Source organism: Hyla sarda, unplaced genomic scaffold, assembly GCF_029499605.1.
Source record: "Hyla sarda isolate aHylSar1 unplaced genomic scaffold, aHylSar1.hap1 scaffold_479, whole genome shotgun sequence".
Taxonomy (NCBI): Eukaryota; Metazoa; Chordata; class Amphibia; order Anura; family Hylidae; genus Hyla; species Hyla sarda.
In genome coordinates this window covers 27,227-42,044 of record NW_026610491.1, presented here as the reverse complement: position 1 = coordinate 42,044, position 14,818 = coordinate 27,227, and the positions used below count along the sequence as shown (strand labels likewise).

Sequence of the window (14,818 nt, the reverse complement as noted above, 5' to 3'; positions counted from 1 at the left end):
GCTTCTGTGGTATTGCAAAGGCAAAGACAAATGCTTCCAGCCATCCATTGCACTAATGGATTGGTCATCAGCTGGCTGTCTATGTCCCGCATCAATATAGACCAAAGTACAGAGGGTTAGGCTATGCTATTGTGCACCTACCTGATGCATCAGAAGGTGCGAGGCCCTTGCTAAATTCTGTGCACAGACTTTGAGATCTATGCTTTAGACTGTATCTAAACCTGCTCCAACATGGACTGACATTCTGGCCTACTTTCAGCCGATGCGACTTGTCTGTCGCTGAACAGTCGCTTTTTATGTATTCAGCACCTATGTATAATGTTGTAAAAATGCTCTAGAAGCTAAAGTCGCAGAAATGTCACACATATTTGGCCTGCAACTTTCTGTGCGACAAATTCAGACAGGAAAAATCAGTATAAATCCTTAGAAAATTATCCCCCAGTGTCTCCATCTGCTGGCGGTATTGAATAAGCATTGCTGCACTGATGGGGTATGCATTAGACGAAAAAAAAGAAGAAAAAGAAGAAGAATACGCCCAGAAAAGAGGCGAAAAGGAGAAAAACGTAAAAAAACGTGAAAAAAAAGTAAGAGGAAGAGAAGGGAAAAAAAGGTGGAAATGGGTTTAAAAGTGATTTCGGCGGAGAAATATATATATATATATATATATATATATATATATATATATATATATGCGCACACACACACATAGATATAAACGTATTCTCCGTTGAGATATTGCAGCCGCTGCTGAGTCCAGGCCCAGGAGCCTTAGCACTGTGCTGTGATGTCACTCAATACCACTGACATCACTAGGTGTAAACAACATCTCTCCTTTGCTGTGTATGTGACTATGGAGCTGTTTGGTGATGTCGTCTATTACGGCCTTCATAGAAGCAACAGGAGATTGTTGCATCCATCTTGAACCCTCAGAACTACAGTGCTATGATGTCACTCACTTCCACAGGCCTTGCAGAGTGTAAACAACAACAACCCAGCTTTGTTGTGTATGTAACCAAAGGGATTTGTGATGTCACCTAGAACCTTCACAGCAGCGACAGCTTTATGAGGAGCATCAGCACTGCTCTGCCTGAGCAGAACCATCACCGCCATAGGTTGTCAAATAACCCGGATTTAACCCACACAGGTAAGTCCAATGGGGTGCAGGCATGTCCTCTATGCTTACAGCTTCCCGTGGGTGTTGGTTTGATACCGTTTGGGGACAGCCAAGGAGGCATCTGCAGGCAACAAAGGTAGGTGTGTGCTTGTGTGTGTGTTTCCTATGCAGATCCTAAGCCCAGTGTCACATGCAAGTAGGAGGAGTAAGAAGGGTTCCTGGCAAATCCGGGTTATGGATTGCATTTAAAAAGGCCCCGTGGGAGTGCAATGGGCCCCTGTCTTGCTGCTTAGCAATAATGGTATGGGTTTAGGTTCTGCTGTGTGTACTGGTGGTTGACTGCCCCCCAGCCCAGAGTGTGCATGGAAAATTGTCTGGCAGCCTCCCTGACAGCAAGCAGTGATAGTGCCCATGAAGGGGACCTTGTTGGGCCCGCCCCTTTCACGGTTATCGCTTCTCGGCCTTTTGGCTAAGATCAAGTGTAGTATCTGTTCTTATCAGTTTAATATCTGATACGTCCCCTATCTGGGGACCATATATTAAATGGATTTTTGAGAACGGGGGCCGATTTCGAAGCTTGCTTCCGTCGCCCTATGCATTGACCCGATATGGCAGTATCTTCGGGTACAGTGCACCACCCCCTTACAGGGTTAAAAAGAAAGATTCCTACTTTCATTGCTACCTGCTTGCTGGCTAGCCAGCTAGCCAGCCCTGTGGGCCTTGCTGCTGCTGCAGCCAAAAAACAAAAGGTGGTGCTGCTGCTGCTTCTGCTGCTTCTGCTTCTGCTTGTGTCTGGCCCCTGTTGGAGCGTCCAGGCACAGGACTTCTGCTGCTGCTGACTAAATGGCCTCCTTAATTGGATCATTTGAGTAGCCAGCACACCTGTGCAGGTAGGGCATGACATGATAGGCAGCTGCCTTGATAGCGGGTGGGTGCTGAATGTTCCTAATTGACAAAATAAGATTAATGCTTATGAAGAAATATAAAATCTCATCCCTTCCCCAATATCGCGCCACACCCCTACCCCTTAATTCCCTGGTTGAACGTGATGGACATATGTCTTTTTTCGACCGTACTAACTATGTAACTATGTAACATAACATGGGGGGGGGTCTCCTGGCTGTTCACACAGGTGTGTCATTGCTGTACATTGACCATGCATTGCTTCTGTGGTATTGCAAAGGCAAAGACAAATGCTTCCAGCCATCCATTGCACTAATGGATTGGTCATCAGCTGGCTGTCTATGTCCCGCATCAATATAGACCAAAGTACAGAGGGTTAGGCTATGCTATTGTGCACCTACCTGATGCATCAGAAGGTGCGAGGCCCTTGCTAAATTCTGTGCACAGACTTTGAGATCTATGCTTTAGACTGTATCTAAACCTGCTCCAACATGGACTGACATTCTGGCCTACTTTCAGCCGATGCGACTTGTCTGTCGCTGAACAGTCGCTTTTTATGTATTCAGCACCTATGTATAATGTTGTAAAAATGCTCTAGAAGCTAAAGTCGCAGAAATGTCACACATATTTGGCCTGCAACTTTCTGTGCGACAAATTCAGACAGGAAAAATCAGTATAAATCCTTAGAAAATTATCCCCCAGTGTCTCCATCTGCTGGCGGTATTGAATAAGCATTGCTGCACTGATGGGGTATGCATTAGACGAAAAAAAAGAAGAAAAAGAAGAATAATACGCCCAGAAAAGAGGCGAAAAGGAGAAAAACGTAAAAAAACGTGAAAAAAAAGTAAGAGGAAGAGAAGGGAAAAAAAGGTGGAAATGGGTTTAAAAGTGATTTCGGCGGAGAAATATATATATATATATATATATATATATATATATATATATGCGCACACACACACATAGATATAAACGTATTCTCCGTTGAGATATTGCAGCCGCTGCTGTGTCCAGGCCCAGGAGCCTTAGCACTGTGCTGTGATGTCACTCAATACCACTGACATCACTAGGTGTAAACAACATCTCTCCTTTGCTGTGTATGTGACTATGGAGCTGTTTGGTGATGTCGTCTATTACGGCCTTCATAGAAGCAACAGGAGATTGTTGCATCCATCTTGAACCCTCAGAACTACAGTGCTATGATGTCACTCACTTCCACAGGCCTTGCAGAGTGTAAACAACAACAACCCAGCTTTGTTGTGTATGTAACCAAAGGGATTTGTGATGTCACCTAGAACCTTCACAGCAGCGACAGCTTTATGAGGAGCATCAGCACTGCTCTGCCTGAGCAGAACCATCACCGCCATAGGTTGTCAAATAACCCGGATTTAACCCACACAGGTAAGTCCAATGGGGTGCAGGCATGTCCTCTATGCTTACAGCTTCCCGTGGGTGTTGGTTTGATACCGTTTGGGGACAGCCAAGGAGGCATCTGCAGGCAACAAAGGTAGGTGTGTGCTTGTGTGTGTGTTTCCTATGCAGATCCTAAGCCCAGTGTCACATGCAAGTAGGAGGAGTAAGAAGGGTTCCTGGCAAATCCGGGTTATGGATTGCATTTAAAAAGGCCCCGTGGGAGTGCAATGGGCCCCTGTCTTGCTGCTTAGCAATAATGGTATGGGTTTAGGTTCTGCTGTGTGTACTGGTGGTTGACTGCCCCCCAGCCCAGAGTGTGCATGGAAAATTGTCTGGCAGCCTCCCTGACAGCAAGCAGTGATAGTGCCCATGAAGGGGACCTTGTTGGGCCCGCCCCTTTCACGGTTATCGCTTCTCGGCCTTTTGGCTAAGATCAAGTGTAGTATCTGTTCTTATCAGTTTAATATCTGATACGTCCCCTATCTGGGGACCATATATTAAATGGATTTTTGAGAACGGGGGCCGATTTCGAAGCTTGCTTCCGTCGCCCTATGCATTGACCCGATATGGCAGTATCTTCGGGTACAGTGCACCACCCCCTTACAGGGTTAAAAAGAAAGATTCCTACTTTCATTGCTACCTGCTTGCTGGCTAGCCAGCTAGCCAGCCCTGTGGGCCTTGCTGCTGCTGCAGCCAAAAAACAAAAGGTGGTGCTGCTGCTGCTTCTGCTGCTTCTGCTTCTGCTTGTGTCTGGCCCCTGTTGGAGCGTCCAGGCACAGGACTTCTGCTGCTGCTGACTAAATGGCCTCCTTAATTGGATCATTTGAGTAGCCAGCACACCTGTGCAGGTAGGGCATGACATGATAGGCAGCTGCCTTGATAGCGGGTGGGTGCTGAATGTTCCTAATTGACAAAATAAGATTAATGCTTATGAAGAAATATAAAATCTCATCCCTTCCCCAATATCGCGCCACACCCCTACCCCTTAATTCCCTGGTTGAACGTGATGGACATATGTCTTTTTTCGACCGTACTAACTATGTAACTATGTAACATAACATGGGGGGGGGTCTCCTGGCTGTTCACACAGGTGTGTCATTGCTGTACATTGACCATGCATTGCTTCTGTGGTATTGCAAAGGCAAAGACAAATGCTTCCAGCCATCCATTGCACTAATGGATTGGTCATCAGCTGGCTGTCTATGTCCCGCATCAATATAGACCAAAGTACAGAGGGTTAGGCTATGCTATTGTGCACCTACCTGATGCATCAGAAGGTGCGAGGCCCTTGCTAAATTCTGTGCACAGACTTTGAGATCTATGCTTTAGACTGTATCTAAACCTGCTCCAACATGGACTGACATTCTGGCCTACTTTCAGCCGATGCGACTTGTCTGTCGCTGAACAGTCGCTTTTTATGTATTCAGCACCTATGTATAATGTTGTAAAAATGCTCTAGAAGCTAAAGTCGCAGAAATGTCACACATATTTGGCCTGCAACTTTCTGTGCGACAAATTCAGACAGGAAAAATCAGTATAAATCCTTAGAAAATTATCCCCCAGTGTCTCCATCTGCTGGCGGTATTGAATAAGCATTGCTGCACTGATGGGGTATGCATTAGACGAAAAAAAAGAAGAAAAAGAAGAATAATACGCCCAGAAAAGAGGCGAAAAGGAGAAAAACGTAAAAAAACGTGAAAAAAAAGTAAGAGGAAGAGAAGGGAAAAAAAGGTGGAAATGGGTTTAAAAGTGATTTCGGCGGAGAAATATATATATATATATATATATATATATGCGCACACACACACATAGATATAAACGTATTCTCCGTTGAGATATTGCAGCCGCTGCTGTGTCCAGGCCCAGGAGCCTTAGCACTGTGCTGTGATGTCACTCAATACCACTGACATCACTAGGTGTAAACAACATCTCTCCTTTGCTGTGTATGTGACTATGGAGCTGTTTGGTGATGTCGTCTATTACGGCCTTCATAGAAGCAACAGGAGATTGTTGCATCCATCTAGAACCCTCAGAACTACAGTGCTATGATGTCACTCACTTCCACAGGCCTTGCAGAGTGTAAACAACAACAACCCAGCTTTGTTGTGTATGTAACCAAAGGGATTTGTGATGTCACCTAGAACCTTCACAGCAGCGACAGCTTTATGAGGAGCATCAGCACTGCTCTGCCTGAGCAGAACCATCACCGCCATAGGTTGTCAAATAACCCGGATTTAACCCACACAGGTAAGTCCAATGGGGTGCAGGCATGTCCTCTATGCTTACAGCTTCCCGTGGGTGTTGGTTTGATACCGTTTGGGGACAGCCAAGGAGGCATCTGCAGGCAACAAAGGTAGGTGTGTGCTTGTGTGTGTGTTTCCTATGCAGATCCTAAGCCCAGTGTCACATGCAAGTAGGAGGAGTAAGAAGGGTTCCTGGCAAATCCGGGTTATGGATTGCATTTAAAAAGGCCCCGTGGGAGTGCAATGGGCCCCTGTCTTGCTGCTTAGCAATAATGGTATGGGTTTAGGTTCTGCTGTGTGTACTGGTGGTTGACTGCCCCCCAGCCCAGAGTGTGCATGGAAAATTGTCTGGCAGCCTCCCTGACAGCAAGCAGTGATAGTGCCCATGAAGGGGACCTTGTTGGGCCCGCCCCTTTCACGGTTATCGCTTCTCGGCCTTTTGGCTAAGATCAAGTGTAGTATCTGTCTTATCAGTTTAATATCTGATACGTCCCCTATCTGGGGACCATATATTAAATGGATTTTTGAGAACGGGGGCCGATTTCGAAGCTTGCTTCCGTCGCCCTATGCATTGACCCGATATGGCAGTATCTTCGGGTACAGTGCACCACCCCCTTACAGGGTTAAAAAGAAAGATTCCTACTTTCATTGCTACCTGCTTGCTGGCTAGCCAGCTAGCCAGCCCTGTGGGCCTTGCTGCTGCTGCAGCCAAAAAACAAAAGGTGGTGCTGCTGCTGCTTCTGCTGCTTCTGCTTCTGCTTGTGTCTGGCCCCTGTTGGAGCGTCCAGGCACAGGACTTCTGCTGCTGCTGACTAAATGGCCTCCTTAATTGGATCATTTGAGTAGCCAGCACACCTGTGCAGGTAGGGCATGACATGATAGGCAGCTGCCTTGATAGCGGGTGGGTGCTGAATGTTCCTAATTGACAAAATAAGATTAATGCTTATGAAGAAATATAAAATCTCATCCCTTCCCCAATATCGCGCCACACCCCTACCCCTTAATTCCCTGGTTGAACGTGATGGACATATGTCTTTTTTCGACCGTACTAACTATGTAACTATGTAACATAACATGGGGGGGGGGGGGGGGGGTCTCCTGGCTGTTCACACAGGTGTGTCATTGCTGTACATTGACCATGCATTGCTTCTGTGGTATTGCAAAGGCAAAGACAAATGCTTCCAGCCATCCATTGCACTAATGGATTGGTCATCAGCTGGCTGTCTATGTCCCGCATCAATATAGACCAAAGTACAGAGGGTTAGGCTATGCTATTGTGCACCTACCTGATGCATCAGAAGGTGCGAGGCCCTTGCTAAATTCTGTGCACAGACTTTGAGATCTATGCTTTAGACTGTATCTAAACCTGCTCCAACATGGACTGACATTCTGGCCTACTTTCAGCCGATGCGACTTGTCTGTCGCTGAACAGTCGCTTTTTATGTATTCAGCACCTATGTATAATGTTGTAAAAATGCTCTAGAAGCTAAAGTCGCAGAAATGTCACACATATTTGGCCTGCAACTTTCTGTGCGACAAATTCAGACAGGAAAAATCAGTATAAATCCTTAGAAAATTATCCCCCAGTGTCTCCATCTGCTGGCGGTATTGAATAAGCATTGCTGCACTGATGGGGTATGCATTAGACGAAAAAAAAGAAGAAAAAGAAGAAGAATACGCCCAGAAAAGAGGCGAAAAGGAGAAAAACGTAAAAAAACGTGAAAAAAAAGTAAGAGGAAGAGAAGGGAAAAAAAGGTGGAAATGGGTTTAAAAGTGATTTCGGCGGAGAAATATATATATATATATATATATATATATATATATATATATATATGCGCACACACACACATAGATATAAACGTATTCTCCGTTGAGATATTGCAGCCGCTGCTGAGTCCAGGCCCAGGAGCCTTAGCACTGTGCTGTGATGTCACTCAATACCACTGACATCACTAGGTGTAAACAACATCTCTCCTTTGCTGTGTATGTGACTATGGAGCTGTTTGGTGATGTCGTCTATTACGGCCTTCATAGAAGCAACAGGAGATTGTTGCATCCATCTTGAACCCTCAGAACTACAGTGCTATGATGTCACTCACTTCCACAGGCCTTGCAGAGTGTAAACAACAACAACCCAGCTTTGTTGTGTATGTAACCAAAGGGATTTGTGATGTCACCTAGAACCTTCACAGCAGCGACAGCTTTATGAGGAGCATCAGCACTGCTCTGCCTGAGCAGAACCATCACCGCCATAGGTTGTCAAATAACCCGGATTTAACCCACACAGGTAAGTCCAATGGGGTGCAGGCATGTCCTCTATGCTTACAGCTTCCCGTGGGTGTTGGTTTGATACCGTTTGGGGACAGCCAAGGAGGCATCTGCAGGCAACAAAGGTAGGTGTGTGCTTGTGTGTGTGTTTCCTATGCAGATCCTAAGCCCAGTGTCACATGCAAGTAGGAGGAGTAAGAAGGGTTCCTGGCAAATCCGGGTTATGGATTGCATTTAAAAAGGCCCCGTGGGAGTGCAATGGGCCCCTGTCTTGCTGCTTAGCAATAATGGTATGGGTTTAGGTTCTGCTGTGTGTACTGGTGGTTGACTGCCCCCCAGCCCAGAGTGTGCATGGAAAATTGTCTGGCAGCCTCCCTGACAGCAAGCAGTGATAGTGCCCATGAAGGGGACCTTGTTGGGCCCGCCCCTTTCACGGTTATCGCTTCTCGGCCTTTTGGCTAAGATCAAGTGTAGTATCTGTTCTTATCAGTTTAATATCTGATACGTCCCCTATCTGGGGACCATATATTAAATGGATTTTTGAGAACGGGGGCCGATTTCGAAGCTTGCTTCCGTCGCCCTATGCATTGACCCGATATGGCAGTATCTTCGGGTACAGTGCACCACCCCCTTACAGGGTTAAAAAGAAAGATTCCTACTTTCATTGCTACCTGCTTGCTGGCTAGCCAGCTAGCCAGCCCTGTGGGCCTTGCTGCTGCTGCAGCCAAAAAACAAAAGGTGGTGCTGCTGCTGCTTCTGCTGCTTCTGCTTCTGCTTGTGTCTGGCCCCTGTTGGAGCGTCCAGGCACAGGACTTCTGCTGCTGCTGACTAAATGGCCTCCTTAATTGGATCATTTGAGTAGCCAGCACACCTGTGCAGGTAGGGCATGACATGATAGGCAGCTGCCTTGATAGCGGGTGGGTGCTGAATGTTCCTAATTGACAAAATAAGATTAATGCTTATGAAGAAATATAAAATCTCATCCCTTCCCCAATATCGCGCCACACCCCTACCCCTTAATTCCCTGGTTGAACGTGATGGACATATGTCTTTTTTCGACCGTACTAACTATGTAACTATGTAACATAACATGGGGGGGGGGGGGGGGGTCTCCTGGCTGTTCACACAGGTGTGTCATTGCTGTACATTGACCATGCATTGCTTCTGTGGTATTGCAAAGGCAAAGACAAATGCTTCCAGCCATCCATTGCACTAATGGATTGGTCATCAGCTGGCTGTCTATGTCCCGCATCAATATAGACCAAAGTACAGAGGGTTAGGCTATGCTATTGTGCACCTACCTGATGCATCAGAAGGTGCGAGGCCCTTGCTAAATTCTGTGCACAGACTTTGAGATCTATGCTTTAGACTGTATCTAAACCTGCTCCAACATGGACTGACATTCTGGCCTACTTTCAGCCGATGCGACTTGTCTGTCGCTGAACAGTCGCTTTTTATGTATTCAGCACCTATGTATAATGTTGTAAAAATGCTCTAGAAGCTAAAGTCGCAGAAATGTCACACATATTTGGCCTGCAACTTTCTGTGCGACAAATTCAGACAGGAAAAATCAGTATAAATCCTTAGAAAATTATCCCCCAGTGTCTCCATCTGCTGGCGGTATTGAATAAGCATTGCTGCACTGATGGGGTATGCATTAGACGAAAAAAAAGAAGAAAAAGAAGAATAATACGCCCAGAAAAGAGGCGAAAAGGAGAAAAACGTAAAAAAACGTGAAAAAAAAGTAAGAGGAAGAGAAGGGAAAAAAAGGTGGAAATGGGTTTAAAAGTGATTTCGGCGGAGAAATATATATATATATATATATATATATATATATATATATATGCGCACACACACACATAGATATAAACGTATTCTCCGTTGAGATATTGCAGCCGCTGCTGTGTCCAGGCCCAGGAGCCTTAGCACTGTGCTGTGATGTCACTCAATACCACTGACATCACTAGGTGTAAACAACATCTCTCCTTTGCTGTGTATGTGACTATGGAGCTGTTTGGTGATGTCGTCTATTACGGCCTTCATAGAAGCAACAGGAGATTGTTGCATCCATCTTGAACCCTCAGAACTACAGTGCTATGATGTCACTCACTTCCACAGGCCTTGCAGAGTGTAAACAACAACAACCCAGCTTTGTTGTGTATGTAACCAAAGGGATTTGTGATGTCACCTAGAACCTTCACAGCAGCGACAGCTTTATGAGGAGCATCAGCACTGCTCTGCCTGAGCAGAACCATCACCGCCATAGGTTGTCAAATAACCCGGATTTAACCCACACAGGTAAGTCCAATGGGGTGCAGGCATGTCCTCTATGCTTACAGCTTCCCGTGGGTGTTGGTTTGATACCGTTTGGGGACAGCCAAGGAGGCATCTGCAGGCAACAAAGGTAGGTGTGTGCTTGTGTGTGTGTTTCCTATGCAGATCCTAAGCCCAGTGTCACATGCAAGTAGGAGGAGTAAGAAGGGTTCCTGGCAAATCCGGGTTATGGATTGCATTTAAAAAGGCCCCGTGGGAGTGCAATGGGCCCCTGTCTTGCTGCTTAGCAATAATGGTATGGGTTTAGGTTCTGCTGTGTGTACTGGTGGTTGACTGCCCCCCAGCCCAGAGTGTGCATGGAAAATTGTCTGGCAGCCTCCCTGACAGCAAGCAGTGATAGTGCCCATGAAGGGGACCTTGTTGGGCCCGCCCCTTTCACGGTTATCGCTTCTCGGCCTTTTGGCTAAGATCAAGTGTAGTATCTGTTCTTATCAGTTTAATATCTGATACGTCCCCTATCTGGGGACCATATATTAAATGGATTTTTGAGAACGGGGGCCGATTTCGAAGCTTGCTTCCGTCGCCCTATGCATTGACCCGATATGGCAGTATCTTCGGGTACAGTGCACCACCCCCTTACAGGGTTAAAAAGAAAGATTCCTACTTTCATTGCTACCTGCTTGCTGGCTAGCCAGCTAGCCAGCCCTGTGGGCCTTGCTGCTGCTGCAGCCAAAAAACAAAAGGTGGTGCTGCTGCTGCTTCTGCTGCTTCTGCTTCTGCTTGTGTCTGGCCCCTGTTGGAGCGTCCAGGCACAGGACTTCTGCTGCTGCTGACTAAATGGCCTCCTTAATTGGATCATTTGAGTAGCCAGCACACCTGTGCAGGTAGGGCATGACATGATAGGCAGCTGCCTTGATAGCGGGTGGGTGCTGAATGTTCCTAATTGACAAAATAAGATTAATGCTTATGAAGAAATATAAAATCTCATCCCTTCCCCAATATCGCGCCACACCCCTACCCCTTAATTCCCTGGTTGAACGTGATGGACATATGTCTTTTTTCGACCGTACTAACTATGTAACTATGTAACATAACATGGGGGGGGGTCTCCTGGCTGTTCACACAGGTGTGTCATTGCTGTACATTGACCATGCATTGCTTCTGTGGTATTGCAAAGGCAAAGACAAATGCTTCCAGCCATCCATTGCACTAATGGATTGGTCATCAGCTGGCTGTCTATGTCCCGCATCAATATAGACCAAAGTACAGAGGGTTAGGCTATGCTATTGTGCACCTACCTGATGCATCAGAAGGTGCGAGGCCCTTGCTAAATTCTGTGCACAGACTTTGAGATCTATGCTTTAGACTGTATCTAAACCTGCTCCAACATGGACTGACATTCTGGCCTACTTTCAGCCGATGCGACTTGTCTGTCGCTGAACAGTCGCTTTTTATGTATTCAGCACCTATGTATAATGTTGTAAAAATGCTCTAGAAGCTAAAGTCGCAGAAATGTCACACATATTTGGCCTGCAACTTTCTGTGCGACAAATTCAGACAGGAAAAATCAGTATAAATCCTTAGAAAATTATCCCCCAGTGTCTCCATCTGCTGGCGGTATTGAATAAGCATTGCTGCACTGATGGGGTATGCATTAGACGAAAAAAAAGAAGAAAAAGAAGAATAATACGCCCAGAAAAGAGGCGAAAAGGAGAAAAACGTAAAAAAACGTGAAAAAAAAGTAAGAGGAAGAGAAGGGAAAAAAAGGTGGAAATGGGTTTAAAAGTGATTTCGGCGGAGAAATATATATATATATATATATATATATATATATATATATATATATGCGCACACACACACATAGATATAAACGTATTCTCCGTTGAGATATTGCAGCCGCTGCTGTGTCCAGGCCCAGGAGCCTTAGCACTGTGCTGTGATGTCACTCAATACCACTGACATCACTAGGTGTAAACAACATCTCTCCTTTGCTGTGTATGTGACTATGGAGCTGTTTGGTGATGTCGTCTATTACGGCCTTCATAGAAGCAACAGGAGATTGTTGCATCCATCTTGAACCCTCAGAACTACAGTGCTATGATGTCACTCACTTCCACAGGCCTTGCAGAGTGTAAACAACAACAACCCAGCTTTGTTGTGTATGTAACCAAAGGGATTTGTGATGTCACCTAGAACCTTCACAGCAGCGACAGCTTTATGAGGAGCATCAGCACTGCTCTGCCTGAGCAGAACCATCACCGCCATAGGTTGTCAAATAACCCGGATTTAACCCACACAGGTAAGTCCAATGGGGTGCAGGCATGTCCTCTATGCTTACAGCTTCCCGTGGGTGTTGGTTTGATACCGTTTGGGGACAGCCAAGGAGGCATCTGCAGGCAACAAAGGTAGGTGTGTGCTTGTGTGTGTGTTTCCTATGCAGATCCTAAGCCCAGTGTCACATGCAAGTAGGAGGAGTAAGAAGGGTTCCTGGCAAATCCGGGTTATGGATTGCATTTAAAAAGGCCCCGTGGGAGTGCAATGGGCCCCTGTCTTGCTGCTTAGCAATAATGGTATGGGTTTAGGTTCTGCTGTGTGTACTGGTGGTTGACTGCCCCCCAGCCCAGAGTGTGCATGGAAAATTGTCTGGCAGCCTCCCTGACAGCAAGCAGTGATAGTGCCCATGAAGGGGACCTTGTTGGGCCCGCCCCTTTCACGGTTATCGCTTCTCGGCCTTTTGGCTAAGATCAAGTGTAGTATCTGTTCTTATCAGTTTAATATCTGATACGTCCCCTATCTGGGGACCATATATTAAATGGATTTTTGAGAACGGGGGCCGATTTCGAAGCTTGCTTCCGTCGCCCTATGCATTGACCCGATATGGCAGTATCTTCGGGTACAGTGCACCACCCCCTTACAGGGTTAAAAAGAAAGATTCCTACTTTCATTGCTACCTGCTTGCTGGCTAGCCAGCTAGCCAGCCCTGTGGGCCTTGCTGCTGCTGCAGCCAAAAAACAAAAGGTGGTGCTGCTGCTGCTTCTGCTGCTTCTGCTTCTGCTTGTGTCTGGCCCCTGTTGGAGCGTCCAGGCACAGGACTTCTGCTGCTGCTGACTAAATGGCCTCCTTAATTGGATCATTTGAGTAGCCAGCACACCTGTGCAGGTAGGGCATGACATGATAGGCAGCTGCCTTGATAGCGGGTGGGTGCTGAATGTTCCTAATTGACAAAATAAGATTAATGCTTATGAAGAAATATAAAATCTCATCCCTTCCCCAATATCGCGCCACACCCCTACCCCTTAATTCCCTGGTTGAACGTGATGGACATATGTCTTTTTTCGACCGTACTAACTATGTAACTATGTAACATAACATGGGGGGGGGGGGGGGGGGTCTCCTGGCTGTTCACACAGGTGTGTCATTGCTGTACATTGACCATGCATTGCTTCTGTGGAATTGCAAAGGCAAAGACAAATGCTTCCAGCCATCCATTGCACTAATGGATTGGTCATCAGCTGGCTGTCTATGTCCCGCATCAATATAGACCAAAGTACAGAGGGTTAGGCTATGCTATTGTGCACCTACCTGATGCATCAGAAGGTGCGAGGCCCTTGCTAAATTCTGTGCACAGACTTTGAGATCTATGCTTTAGACTGTATCTAAACCTGCTCCAACATGGACTGACATTCTGGCCTACTTTCAGCCGATGCGACTTGTCTGTCGCTGAACAGTCGCTTTTTATGTATTCAGCACCTATGTATAATGTTGTAAAAATGCTCTAGAAGCTAAAGTCGCAGAAATGTCACACATATTTGGCCTGCAACTTTCTGTGCGACAAATTCAGACAGGAAAAATCAGTATAAATCCTTAGAAAATTATCCCCCAGTGTCTCCATCTGCTGGCGGTATTGAATAAGCATTGCTGCACTGATGGGGTATGCATTAGACGAAAAAAAAGAAGAAAAAGAAGAATAATACGCCCAGAAAAGAGGCGAAAAGGAGAAAAACGTAAAAAAACGTGAAAAAAAAGTAAGAGGAAGAGAAGGGAAAAAAAGGTGGAAATGGGTTTAAAAGTGATTTCGGCGGAGAAATATATATATATATATATATATATATATATATATATATATATGCGCACACACACACATAGATATAAACGTATTCTCCGTTGAGATATTGCAGCCGCTGCTGTGTCCAGGCCCAGGAGCCTTAGCACTGTGCTGTGATGTCACTCAATACCACTGACATCACTAGGTGTAAACAACATCTCTCCTTTGCTGTGTATGTGACTATGGAGCTGTTTGGTGATGTCGTCTATTACGGCCTTCATAGAAGCAACAGGAGATTGTTGCATCCATCTTGAACCCTCAGAACTACAGTGCTATGATGTCACTCACTTCCACAGGCCTTGCAGAGTGTAAACAACAACAACCCAGCTTTGTTGTGTATGTAACCAAAGGGATTTGTGATGTCACCTAGAACCTTCACAGCAGCGACAGCTTTATGAGGAGCATCAGCACTGCTCTGCCTGAGCAGAACCATCACCGCCATAGGTTGTCAAATAACCCGGATTTAACCCACACAGGTAAGTCCAATGGGGTGCAGGCATG

At 46.0% G+C, this 14,818-nt stretch overlaps 6 non-coding genes across 6 annotated transcripts; all 6 read left to right on the top strand.

Annotated features, from left to right (window-relative positions):
* The first annotated feature begins 1,563 nt into the window (after positions 1–1,563).
* On the top strand, positions 1,564–1,754 carry LOC130336456 (U2 spliceosomal RNA). The gene has a single exon (XR_008877880.1). It is a non-coding gene; the product is annotated as a U2 spliceosomal RNA (small nuclear RNA).
* Positions 1,755–3,834: 2,080 nt separating this feature from the next.
* LOC130336455 (U2 spliceosomal RNA) lies at positions 3,835–4,025 on the top strand. Its single transcript, XR_008877878.1, has one exon. It is a non-coding gene; the product is annotated as a U2 spliceosomal RNA (small nuclear RNA).
* Positions 4,026–6,093: 2,068 nt separating this feature from the next.
* LOC130336430 (U2 spliceosomal RNA) lies at positions 6,094–6,283 on the top strand. Its single transcript, XR_008877861.1, has one exon. It is a non-coding gene; the product is annotated as a U2 spliceosomal RNA (small nuclear RNA).
* Positions 6,284–8,376: 2,093 nt separating this feature from the next.
* Positions 8,377–8,567, top strand: LOC130336454 (U2 spliceosomal RNA). Its single transcript, XR_008877877.1, has one exon. It is a non-coding gene; the product is annotated as a U2 spliceosomal RNA (small nuclear RNA).
* A 2,088-nt stretch (positions 8,568–10,655) lies between these two features.
* Positions 10,656–10,846, top strand: LOC130336453 (U2 spliceosomal RNA). The gene has a single exon (XR_008877876.1). It is a non-coding gene; the product is annotated as a U2 spliceosomal RNA (small nuclear RNA).
* Positions 10,847–12,930: 2,084 nt separating this feature from the next.
* On the top strand, positions 12,931–13,121 carry LOC130336449 (U2 spliceosomal RNA). The gene has a single exon (XR_008877875.1). It is a non-coding gene; the product is annotated as a U2 spliceosomal RNA (small nuclear RNA).
* The last annotated feature ends 1,697 nt before the right edge of the window (positions 13,122–14,818 follow it).